The sequence below is a fragment of the Vulpes vulpes genome, chromosome 12, assembly GCF_048418805.1.
Source record: "Vulpes vulpes isolate BD-2025 chromosome 12, VulVul3, whole genome shotgun sequence".
In the NCBI taxonomy this organism is placed as follows: domain Eukaryota; kingdom Metazoa; phylum Chordata; class Mammalia; order Carnivora; family Canidae; genus Vulpes; species Vulpes vulpes.
This window is the reverse complement of record NC_132791.1, coordinates 182,465,291-182,478,797: the sequence shown is the minus strand read 5'-3', so window position 1 is coordinate 182,478,797 and position 13,507 is coordinate 182,465,291. Positions and strand designations below refer to the sequence as shown.

Genomic DNA, 13,507 nt, shown 5'->3' with positions numbered 1-13,507 from the left:
TGTCTGCTTGTGGCTCAGGGCGTGATCCCAGTCCTGGGATGGAGTCCCACATCGGGCTCCTTGCGAGGAACCTGCTTCTCCCTCTGTCTGTGTCTCTGCCTCTCTCTGTGTGTCTCTCATGAATAAATAAAATCTTTAAAAGAGAGAGAGAGAGTGAGAGAGAGAGAGAAATGGTAAATGAGTTCAAGGAAGGAATCAGGACCCTGAAATATCTTGCAGCCCTGGGCAACACTGTTCACGAGAACTCTCTGCCATGATGGAAATGTTCTTTATCTGTGTCCAATATGGTAACCACTAGCCACACGTGACTATAGAGAACTTGACTATAGAGAACATGTGGCTAGTGTGACTGAGAAATGAGATTTTAAATTTTACTTAAATGACTTAGCCACATGTGGCTGGTGGCTACTGTGCTGGACCATACCAGACTTAGGGCTATGGGCAGAAGCCAACAGGATGACTCTGGGTCAGGATATATACAACTCTTGCCTTTGAGTCATAGGAACAGGACAGGGAGCCAAAAATAACTGGGGGACCCTGATACACCATGCGCTCGGGCCTCAGTGCGTGACGCCTCGGCAGTCACCTCTAAATGTGGGAGCTGAGATGTTAAATCAGACAAAGAGGGGCACCCGGGTGGCTCAGCGGTTGAGCATCTGCCTTTGGCTCAGGGCGTGATCCGGGGTCCTGGGATTGAGTCCTGCATCAGGCTCCCCGCAGGAAACCTGCTTCTCCTTCTGCCTATGCTCTGCCTCTCTCTCTGTGTGAGTCTCTCATCCATAAATAAATAAAATCTTTTTTTAAAAATCAGACAAAGGAAGGAGAGAAGGCGTGGGTAGGGCAGAGGGGAGAGATGGGGCTTGGAGAGTGGGGACGGGTACAAGAGGGCTTCACTTGAGGACCCTGTCCCTAGTTCCCTCTGCAAAAACCCCAGAAATGCAAAGGAAAGAGGTCTTTGTAGAAAGACCTCAATGGCAGCTAGTGGGCCGGCCCCAGAAGAAAGCACCTTCCCGTCCCCCTGCTGGATGCCCTTGACTTCCTGTCGGCTTATGACCACTTTGGTCTGCTTCCTACTTCTTGTTTGCCTTGGAGCATCCAAACAGCCTATGCCTCATCCTGGGAGCAGGGAAACAAACGTCACCGTGGAGACAAAATCACTTGACTCCACTTACAGTGGCTGACGGCCCATGATTTTCCAGCCTGAAGGCCCTTTTGCTTCTGTGAGCATTGCCCGAGAAGATTTGGCCGGTGGAAAAAGACTTTAGGAAGCTAAATAAATTGTGATCAGAAAGACTACGGACAGATCCCCGACGGGGACATTGGAAGCCACGGTTCGAATAGGACAGCCACACAGATGCTTCAAACAGCTACTCTCCCTCTGCGGATTGAAAGCTCCCTGCAGCCAACTCCCACCCACCCTGCAGACGCAGGTGCAGCGGCACAAGGGCTGAGACGGCTTGCTCCAGAGGGGGCTTCTTGCCTTGGGCTTTCAAAGGAGAGGGTGGGCTTACCCTCTTGTCCTCATACTGTCTTGAGTCTAGACTTCAAAGGGCAGGAGGTGGATAGCAGAACTGGTCACAGGGAGAAAGGGCCTTTCTAGGAAGTCATGCTGTGAAGTAGGAGAGCTAAGCCCTTCTTTTCTGTTCTGATTATGGACAGAGAAGAAAGGTAAGCTTGGGAGGTTGCAAGAGGCCATTCCTGTGGTCCCCACATCATTAAGCCCTCCATCTGCACCTGAGCCTGGACTTGGGAGAAGAGGGGGTCAGATGTGGTCCCTGCCTAGAGGAGAAAGACAGACATGGCCACAGCATGGAGTGTGGAAACAGCCCAGAGGAGGCCATGATCCAGCAGGTTCTTGATTCTGGGAACCACTGTACACCAAAGGCCCAGCACCACCTCGGTGGCTATGGCTGGAGCAGGCCAACCTGGCTGAGCCAGGGAGGAATTTCAGTGGCATAACAAAACCTGGCTGCCCTGCGGGAGATGAGCCCTCTGTGAAGGCTGCGTATTAGGTGAGGCAGACGTGGGTGAGGGTCTCGGTCATTGCAGCAGGGTTATAAATCTGGAGTCGGTCTTGGCCTACCAGGAACTCGGAGGTAGGGCACATGGAAACCCTAAGGCTAGATTTCTGGTGACCTGGATTCAAATGTGGACAAAGTCAAGGCCTATCTGCTTTCCTGTCAGACACAGTGGGCTCAGCCCAGGCAATCTTGCCTGCCAGGTCCCACACTCGGAGCAGGCCTCATTATAATAGGGGCTTCCAGAGTCAGGTGCCAGGCAGAGTGGTATGAGGACTGGTCAGTGCTCTGTGCTCGAGCAGTGTCGTTCTGGAAAACAAGGAGGCCTCTGTGGCTGGTGACCCGGGAGCTTTGACTCCTCTGGCAACACTGGTGTAAGGCTGGGCCTCCTGAGAAGGACCTGGGGAGGTTGAAGGGGAACAGTGGTTTCTGCTCTCAACATGAGCTCGGGGCAGGGCAAAGGCGCTTGAGGTACACGTGCTGGCCACAACAGGCTCTCCTTCCCTGGCCTGGAAGGACAGGAGTGGGGCCCTGTGGCCCAGGGCTGCCACCAGCCTGCCTGCTCATCCTGGTCAGCAGCGAGTCTCTGTGAGCCTTCTGGGCTCTGCTGTGTCCAGCTCTTTTCCAAATAAGGGACTTGAGGACCAACATGGGGAAACTGTTCTCTGGACTGAGCAGTGGCCCCTGTCTTAGGAGAGAGGAATGATGTCCGGGTCTGCAGTGAGGAAAGGAACTGAAAGTGGGGCCAGGCTCCCAGTTTGGGTGTAGAGGAGGTGACTCTCAAGGTCAACTTTGACTGGAGAGCAGCAGAAGCTGCCTAGCTCCTTCTCCCCGACCTGTTCCTCTCCCTTTCTCTTCTCTCATTCTTCCCAGGAATGCCTGAGAATATTTTCCAGAGAGAACACATACGTCTCCACAGAGCCCACCCCGGGGCCCTCTGTGAATATTTGGTACAGATGCTTTCTACTGCCTCCCCCGTCATGCTTTTTATCAACTGCAATGCCAGGGCCACGGGTTGTGATTCTGTGGTGAGAATCAATTTCATAGATGTCAATAAACTAAGAAGACGATTAATTCAGACTCTGAGGCTGAGCATGACAGCTATTTTGGGTCAAGTCCACATTTTGTTCCTGAATGGACTCTGGCTTCCGCATTCTTTCCTCAGTCCAGCTCCTCCGCCTTTGTTTTGAGTTCAGCGCACTGAGTTTGGCCATGTGCCCATGAGGAAGCCCTGGACTAATTTCCAGTTTTGGGGGCCTTTTCCCATCATCTCTTGCTCTTCACTGTAAAGGCCAAGCAACACAGAGAATTTAGAAACACATTGGGCAGAGTCCCTCCCCTCTTGTAGCAACAGATACTCTTCGGCTTTCCCCTTCGATCTGGGTCCGTGTGTGTGATGGCTGGACAAGGACACTCGCTTTATGGTCTATTTATTCAGTTAATGTTAGATGTGTCTCCGTGTGGCCTTTGAGGCTTTGAGCGCATCATTTCCAGTGGCTGCAAAATGTCGTGTCAAGTGGATAGACATGCATTATTTAATCATTTGCCTTCTGTGCACATCATTGCTGGAAGCCAGGTCACCTGACCTGATTTTGGCTCATAATGCACATTTGCTAGTCCCAGTGCAGGGAGGTGCAAAAGTAGGGCCAGAATTCAGACACATTTATTTATGAAACATTTATTAACTGTCCACTAAAGGCCAGGAACTATACCAGAGAGATGGTGAGGTTTTGAGGGGGGAGGAGGAGGTAAGAAAATGAGGCCCTAGGTACCCAATTGCTTGAGAGTCTGACTGGGGCCAGGAGACAGGTCTTTAGGTCTCACAGGATGAGGGGCTGTTAGGGCTTGTGAGAAGGGAAGTTATGATATGCCTGGTTCTGAGAACCTAGGTTCTCAGATAATTGGGATGTGTCTTTTAGACACTGGTGAGTTCCCCTTTATTTGTCACTGATGATAAAGTAGTCAAGTTTGGGACTAACTTGCCTTATAAAACCAAAAAAGCAAAGATGCTAGGGGCTTTTCCTATTATCACTTCAATTTTAGTTATTTGCCTTCAGATGTTCCTCGAGTGAGAGGAGAAAGGATATGGAAATAAAGCTGTATGGCTGGAAACTATGGGAAATGCAGGAGCTTTTCCAGAATGACTTGTGTCCATCATGTGTAGGACCAGGAGCCACAGAGGCTAAAAACCACTACTTGATAGGAGAATAACTGCTATGCTTACTGAGCTCCTGCTGCAAGACACACGGGACTAGGCGCTTTATGTAGGGAACCGTGAGTTTCTTTACAACAATATTTTAAGGTAGATATGACTGTCTTTCACTTTATGGAGTTTGAAAATTAGGATAGTTAAGTGACTTGCTAGAGGCGACTTAGCACTACCTCTTCTCTAGAGCCAGGTGGCTGCGTAGTATTTTATGAAACCCTGTTTCCAAAGACTGGTCCCAGGCATGTTTGCCTTTCAAAACAAAATGGTAACTGGATAGCAACCCAGACCTAGGAACGCAAGAGAAATTATATGTAATAATTTTAGAAAGCTCTCTTAAAGTAATTTACTTCCCATTGAGAGTATATACTTAGAGCTGAGATTGATAAGAATATATGTTTAGGGTTAGTAGTTAAGTTTATTTTTGTCATTTTCAAAAGAAATTGTACCTTAAAATTAACATACCACATTAGTGGTATAAGAAACTGATCTCATCCTCAATCTTTTTGCTGGTAGATTAAAGACTTTGGGGTATTTACAGACTTTCTGTCCTGCCCTGAAAAGTCAGGAGGCCAGACCAGAAACTACTGCCCAGTAAATTTTAGTGGTAGAGCCAGGTCTGTCCGCTGAACCAGTAGCTGGATGTGTGTGATGGGCAGAAGAGATTTGAGGGATCCCATGTGAGCATTCCAAGGGACAGGACAGTCTGGGCCTGCTTTTTGTTTTTGTTTTGTTTTTAAAGATTTTATTTATTTAGTTATGAGAGACACAGAGAGGAGGTAGACACAGGCAGAGGGAGAAGCAGGTTCCACAGGGAGCCCAATGTGGGACTCGATCCCAAGACCCCAGGATCACGCCCTGAGCCAAAGTCAGACCCTCAACTGCTGAGCCACTCAGGCGTCCCTGGGCCTGGTTTTTAAATTTGACTTTGTTGTTTTTCTTGATTACAGCCACAATCCTAACTCATAGCCCTGTACACCAGAGCTGTAGGTTCTGCTTTCAAATGGCATACGGGGCACTGGGCTCAAGATGATGATTTATCTAATTCTTTCACGGAAACCTTCTTTTACCTCTGACTGTGGATGCCTTACATGCTCTCATCACTACCCCTTGGCATCCTTGCTTCCCATTCAATCCCTGTGCCCTATGTCACGTGCTCAGAGGGGCTTCACTGACAATTTCCTCTGCTGGCAGGTCTATCATGCCTGCCCCACATTTTTCCATTGACATCCAGTCTGCGGGCTGATGCACACCCTTGAAACTCTGTGGTGAATTTGGGGCTGGAGACGCATTCTTGAGTCCTTGGCATATAGAGGGGGCTGCATCCCTCTCCAAGAATAGGTGTGGTCATGAGAGGGATGGGTGGAGGGGAAAAGCAAGGAGACCAGGGTCTGTCTTGGGGGAAACCACAGCTGAACTGTCAGTGCAGGTTGGAAGGGTCATAAAGGCAAAGTAGATGAGATGGGAGCAGAGCTGGGAAAACACAGGTGCCCCAGGGTTTTGAGGAGGGAGTGAGTGACCAGATGGATCTAGAGGGGCCAAGATCCCCAGGCTGTGTGGGGCCTGCTGGGATTCCTGTCTGCTGTTCTTATTAATTTTACCCAAATCTTAAAAATCGTAAACCCTATGCAATGGGGATGAGTCTAAAACTATTTTTTTTTCAGTTTACCTTTTTAAACTCATAGAATATTATATGATCATTAAAGAAAGTATGGAGGAAAAAGTAGAAAGAAATTTTAAATACCTAAATTCAAACCTTTCTAAACACACCACATGCCAACCTTTTGGTATATTTTCTTTCAGTGGCTTTTCAGTGGCGTAGGGTTTTTAAAGTTGTGATTATATATAAAGCTGTACTCAATTTAACATATATATCCCAAGTACCTATTTATGATGGTCTTTTAGAAACATCATTCACACTGGTACAGAGTTCAGCACTTGCCTTCAATCTTCAGAATATTACTCCTTTCTGTTGTTATGTATGTTTTGGCTACTAGATGTCAGATACTGAACGTAGTATGTAAATTTATGTGCACGATTGTCTTCATCTCATATTTCCAACAGCAATGGGTTTTCCCTCAAGTGTCCTGATACTAAAATCGAGAGTATACAAATGTTCAGGACAGTTATGCTTGCACAATTGCTCCTGTGAATATAAAATTGCCCTTTTATCCTGCTTGGTGCTACTTATTACCTTAAATTGTGCTTTGTCTGATATAGCCACTCACGCTTTTGCTTTTGTTTGCATTTATCTGGTATAGCTTGGCCTACCCTGGCGTTGTTTAATTTTAGTTGAGTGTCTAGTATTTATTTAATCTGGGAGCCTTTGTCTTGTAACAAGGGAATATTAACTACTTAAGTTTATTGTCAGATTCATTTTGGGTAGCCTCCTGTCATCTTGTTTTATGTTTTCTGCATTTCCTTTCTTTTCTGACTTTTGCACCAGAGTAGATGATTTCTTTTATCTTCTGCTGTGATTTAGGCAGGGAGACATCTTGCTTCTCACTCCACTGATCTGCATTCTATTGCCTCCAATGAATGTTTTGATTTGTCTCTGTGTTCAGTTTCTAAGCAGCTCTGCTTATCTCAGCCTGGCCCCTTCTCATCTCTTTTGGTGGAGGCGACATCCTCTGCAGAATGGTTTTAAAGGCCCTCTGTAGTTTTTTATTTGCTCACTCTGGGAAGGGAGTCCTGCATAGGTACTCAGAGGCGTTTCCTGCAAGATGAAGGGACCATCCAGGCCCCAGCCAAGGGGGAAGTGTGTTGGGTGATGGTGAGGGGGAGGGGCAGGAAGTGTCCTCCCCACTGCAGAAGCCCCAGGAAGAGGTGCCTGCTGACCCTTAGTGGTGAAAAGCAGCCTGTGCGCATGTAGCCCCAGCTGACAGGGATGAGCTCTCTGCAGAGAGAGGGTCCCAGGGTTAAGGGACCAGAGTGAGAGGGGATAGAGGACCAGAGTTGCCTGGGTCTTGGCTCTGGCCTGGGAAGGTGGTTCAGAGCCTGTCAGTCTTATGCATGCAATTTCCTGGGCACTTGAATTATTTGAAAAAAAAAAAAAAAAAGGATTTTTAGACTTGTAAAAGGGATTTCAGCAAGGGCTTTTTCAGTGCTTCCATTTGTCTACTCTCTTAACTAGGTATTGCTCTAATGTATTGTATATTAAAACTCTCTCTATGGGGCAATTAAAACCTTTAAAACATTTGCTTAAATTTAACACTCTGGCTTTTTTTTTTTTTTTCATTTATGCAAGATAGTTGCTCCTCTGTATCCCCAACACAGAGGGGCCAGTTCTGGGGAGGGCATTGCCACACCTATAGACAGGGCAGTAGTGGGGTCTGGGAAATGGAGTGTGGGGTTGGCTGGGGAGGACAGCCTGCCAGGGTCGAAGAAGGTCTCCGGAGGGAGACACATCTTGGCTTTATTGAAATATTATTGACATATAACATCTAAGTTTTTTTTTTAAGGATTTTATTTATTTGTTCATTTCTGCTGGACGCTAAAGGCTGACCCCTCACAACGTCAAGTTCCTCTAGGGCTGGCATCTCAGCTGATCCTCCGGAATCTCTTGGAACATTTCAGCCAGAATCAAGCGGGTCCAGACAAGCAGGTTCCCAGGAGGCCTTGGGACTGGGACCAGTCCAGGCCTTGGCCACTGAGATCAAGGTCATCACCCTAATCTCCATACCACTCCAGGCCCACATGGTCAGGAGAGCCACTACCAAGCCCTTGGAGGACCAGATGGGGAATCTGAGCTCTAGAGGTGTAGATGATACATCCAAGGTCACTCTACAGGCCAATCCCAATTCCCTTCAGTGTCCTGAAATATCACACTTCTATGTGTGCTGGTGTAAACCCTCTGACTTAGGCCTTAACATCTGGGTCAAGCTTAGGCACGTGTGTGTATTATCACCCCCTCACTGCCCCCCGTCAGTCAGTCACTCCTCTGTGCCTCTAGTATGCTCTTTTCATCCCCCCATCATACCACTTATTTTGCTGTACAACAATTATCTGTGTTTGTCCTCCTTGCAGGAGGCACTACCTAACGATGGAGACTTTGTGTTGCTCTTTGTATATAGTAGACCTACATGAATTTTGTTAAATGAATGTCGATGAATTCATAATTCCAGTCACATAGGTTACAGTGGTTTGGTCCAATTAAATGTGCAGTCCTTTTATGATCCATTAATGCAAGATCATGTTCTTCTGAAGGTTAACAAGTGAAGAACTACTTTGCTCAGCATATCATGCCCATGAGGAGGCTGCTTGGACCAACTGCTTCGTGATTGCTTCCTGTGGCCACATGCTCTAATTGCAGGCAAAAGTTCTCAAGAGTGGGTCTTTCAGATGAAGCATTTTCACTAGGTGTACCCAGCAAGTTTCTGCAATATACGAGCCTCTGCCTCCTTTACCTTCATGCTGCTACCTCAGATGCCACAGCTGGACCTACTCAGATTTGAGGTGAGAGGAAGTTGGCAGTAAAAGATCCCAGTTTGGCTCATCTGCTGGGCTACCTTATTCCAGAGATATGAGGAAGTATCTAGAAGGGAACATCATGGGTGACCACGTTCACTTGTACATTTCCTACAGTGCACTCCTTGTTCTGCTTTGGAATTGACTAACCCCATAAGGACAGGCACTAAGACTCATTCACTTCCATCTCCCCGATGCCTGGCACAAGGCTTAGCACACAGTATGTCAAGCGCGTGAGCAAACTATGAACACTTGGTGAGCACCTACTATATTCTAGGCCCCAAGCTGGGGGCTGATCACAGGAACATCTAAAAACTGGGGTCAGAATGATCAGATAAATGGCACCTGGCTGGTAAAGATATTCTAAAGTAAGCACAGCTGTACTTTCTGATGCCCGCCCACTCTAAACATCCATACCTTTATTATTATGATTTCCCAACTTGATTTTATCCTTCAAAAGTCACCATTCCACCCTGTTGCGTCCAGTGTTTGACACATCAATTGTTACTGGGGTCAGTGGCCACAGAAGCCCTTAACATTCTATTACCAAGTGTTTGTCATTTCTTTTTAAATTTATTTTTATTTATTTAAATTTTTATTTATTTATTCATGAGAGACACACACAGAGAGAAAGAGGCAGAGACACAGGCAGAGGGAGAAGCAGGCTTCAGGCAGGGAGCCTGACGTGGGACTCGATCCCGGGTCTCCAGGATCACGGCCTGGGCCAAAGGCAGGCGCTAAACTGCTGAGCCACCTGGGCTGCCGGTGTTTGTCATTTCTTATTAATGATATATTTAAAATCCCTAGGGACTTGTTCTTGGCTAACTTGTCAAGACCCCTGTGGCCTTGCTGACCTGTTTATTTATCCTTCCAGAACTGTGGAGGGCATCACTTTCTAGAGAAAACATAGTATGGCACCATGATCTCTTTCATTTTTTATCATCTTGCACATCAAAACTCCTTTACTTATCAAGGCGCTCTCTCATGACTGTGGAAGTTCCCTCCCCATGACCTCACACCCTTCACAGAACTGCAGGGGCCTCTAGGAAGAAATGCCACATCTGGGCCCCTCTCCCTTCCTGTCTTTGTTTTCCATTGTTATTAGAAGCATAGAGAAATCTGGTGGTCAGCAGCTACTGCCGCCATTAGAAAGGATAGACTTTTCTTCTAACCCCCTCTAAGGAGAATGGGGTTTGGTCTCTAATCTCTGCAGTTTGCAGAGAAATAAGCACAGCGAATTTACAATGGCAAATTCAGAAACATTTCATTTTGTGAAACAGCTCTCTACAAAGGAGGCGGGGGGCACTGGCCGACAGGTGCTGCATCCAAAGGGGACTATGGGATTTGCAATGACCCTGACACAGGCCCTCACAGCAGCCACCCTGGGAGGCTGCTACTCAGGCAGGGGTGTCACTGGGAAATCAGATCAAAGGATAACACTGCCTGCTTCCCAGAGCACAGAGAAAAGGACTCAGCCCAGTGGGCAAGGCTTCTGCCTGCCCCCTACAAAAAGGCCTCCAAAGCTTTTTTCTTGAGTTTGAGCACTGCAGCTGTGCTTGGCATCTGTGTTCCTGGCAGCCCATGCTGCCTGCCACTCGACACAGGCAGCAATGCTGGTAGCAGACCTCCCACCCTTCTACTGCTTAGGGCTTTTGTGAAGATCAAGTGAAAGAAAAGGCTAGGCACATGGTTTGGAAAGCAGAGAGCAATGGTAGGAATGCTGGATTGTGGTGTTGTCTGGCCGCCCTCTCCGCAAACTGGCTTTGGGCATGCATGGTCACCTGCTCCACACGGCAACCATATGCCCAAATTCAGTGAGCTGCCTCCACCTGGTGCCTTCAGATTTCACATCCCCTCTTTTGCCTATGAACTTTTTTGGTTTTCTAGCTTGTTAGCTTGACATCCAAGACTTTCCAAACATCTATTTCGTATTGAAAACCTCTTCTCCATTTCAGGGCCCTCAGCACACCTCATTGGTGTTCCCAGCCCTATTCATTTGATCATAGCTTTTCCTTGTCTTCCCTCTTCACTGTACTCACCCTTCAGAGCCTCTCCACATTGTACCCCTTCTTGAAGACCAAGCAGAAGACCTCTACACAGGCTAATCAATGAATCATCTTGCCCTCTTTCAAAATAACAGTTATTGGGTTCCTGCTGACCTTGAATCAGAGAGGACATTGATCACAGTGGTCAAGAGAAGGTTTTACAGTCAAATTGCCTGGGTTGGGGTCCTGGTTCCACATTTTACTGCTTGTGTGACCTTGAGCAAGTTAAAGTATCTGAGCATTGCTTTCCTCAGCTATAACGTAGGATAATAGTGGTATCTCTTTTATACATATAAAGTGCTGAGCACATTGCCTGATGCACTGTAAGCATTCAATAAAAGAAAGTTAGTATTACCTTAAGAATTTTCTTATAAGTTGTCATGTAATGGCCATAGCAACCCAGGGAAAGTAGGTTTTATTGCCCCAGATGAGAAAAATGAGGCTCAGAGAGGTTAAAGCACTTGCCCACCACATTGGTGGTGAAGCTGAGTGAGATTCAGATTCAGGTCTGTCTGACTGGGATCCATTGCTTTAGCCAAATGCCATAGCCAACCCGCCTTCATCAGGCCTCTTGGGCTTACTTTAGCCCTTGTTCCTTGGTTCACTCTGTACATTAACATCTCTCTTCTCCTCAGCCAGACCCTGGGCTCTTCCAGAACAAGGTTTTCCAAAATGTACCATCCTGCATCTGTTGAGTGAACAAGAGGGAATGGATGGGGGGAAACGCATTTTAAGATCAGAACTTATCCCAAGAGAACTTAGTACTGGTACTTAGGTCTCTGGAAGTCATGGGTCTCTCAACAGAACCAGGGGTGAGCCTGCCTGCAGGCTCTTCCCCACCTCAATCCACCCATCATACTTTAACCCCAGACATCTGACTATGTTGTTCTCACCTGCCAAAATACTTTCAGGGATCTCCACACTTGCTGTAAACTAGTCTGAGTGTTTTCTCTAGAGTCCGATCTGCTTTGTCAACAGAAGTCCTCATTCAGCTTAACATACATTTCTTTGGTCCAGAAAGCAAACTTTTGGAAGAAGAATAGATATTCAAGGATAGCAGTAATGTGCTGCCTCAGAGCTGTGCAGTGGGTGGACCCATGGCCTGCTCTAAGAGCCTAGAGAACATGGTTCTCTGGGGGCTGTGGTTTCTAGATTTATGTCCCATTTATTTTTAAAGCAAAGCTGCGTGTAAAGTGCTCTAAACACTAAGGTCAGAATGTCAGAATTTGAGAAGAAATATGATGGAGAACAATGCCCATTTTGCTACTTGCTTTACCATCCCAGGAAAGAAACTTCACATGTGTTAATAGGACAGAGAGAAGAGCATGAAAGATGGTGTAGGGTGCCCAAAGTTACTGAGAACCTACATTTTGGTGCAGACACACTTATCAGATGAAACTGTCCTTTCAACCTCCTGTTAAAGAATATCTGAAATTTCATTTCATGAAAGCTACCATTTTTGAGCACTTACTATGTACAGGGTGTTTTATTTGCATTATCTAATACAGTCCTTACCACAACCTGCAAGAGAGGTGGTGCTAGCTCCATTTTATAGAGAAAACTGATACTTTTTAAAAAAAATATTTTATTTTTAAGTAATCTTTACACCCCATGTGGGGCTTGAGCCCACAACCCTGAGATCAAAAGTCATATACTCCACCAACTGAGCCAATCCATGTGCCCCTACAGTATCTTGATCAAGGCCAATGGGGAAAAAAAAAAGGCCAATGGGTAGCAGAGTGGCTTTGACCTCACATGTGTCTGACTCCACCCAGGATCTTTCTCCTAGAGCATAAGGCTTATATTTCCCTAGGAATCTTGGAGTCAAAGAGACTTAGAGCTCTTGGGTCATCTGCTCTTAGTATACTTTGATCATCTTCTTCCTCAACTCATTTAGCAGAGGTCAAGACCTGGGCATAATGCAATTAGCTAATTTGTTTATCCATTGTATGCTTATGTAAATGGCTTGAAATCTTTCCTCAGTATCATTATCTGCCAGAAAATTGGGGCCACATCAAGGTAGTTCATGAGCTTATACTGAGCAAATATTTCCAGTCCTGTTTTAAGTAGTAGTAAATCTTTTCCTTTATTTATCTGAAAATTGCTTGTTCTTTCTGTTGCCTCTGCCTTGTAAGATTCTCTAAGCCCCTTCTGATAATAACAATAGTTAATATTAATTGAGTATACACTATGTACTAGCCACTGTTCTAAGGGATTTGACTCAACCAAAGAGGTAGGCTCTGTTATCATCCTCATTTTACAGGTGAGGAAATAGAAGCACAGAGAGATCAATCAACTTGTTCAGGGTCACACAGCCCAAGTGGGAAAGCTACTATTCATCTTAGGTTGACTGATTATAGAACCTCCTTTGCTAAATGCCTTAGTTTGTAAAGAACATTTCCTCCTAAGTGGAAGCACTCTAGAACAGCATTATTCAGTAGAAATATGAGCTATAAATGCAAGCCACATATATAATTATAAATTTCCTAGTATACACATTAAGAAAGTAAAGGAAACAAATGAAATTAATTTTAATATATTTTATTTAAACCCAATATATCAAAAATATTACTTCAATCTACATTAACATTATTAATGATATACTTTATATTATTTTTTCATACTAATTTTTCAAAATCTAGTGTATATTTTATACTTACAGTGCATCTCCGTTTGGACTAGCCACATTTCAAGTGCTCAATAGCCGCATGTGGTTACTATCTTGGACAACAGGATATAAACAGGCATTCTTCTTTTCGTATTTCATCTAT

The 13,507-nt window shown here is 45.8% G+C and overlaps 1 protein-coding gene across 1 annotated transcript in view; it reads right to left on the bottom strand.

Moving 5' to 3' along the window:
* SMPD3 (sphingomyelin phosphodiesterase 3) overlaps positions 1-13,507 on the bottom strand; it is an 82,339-nt gene that overhangs the window by 61,994 nt on the left and 6,838 nt on the right. The window lies entirely within an intron of this gene.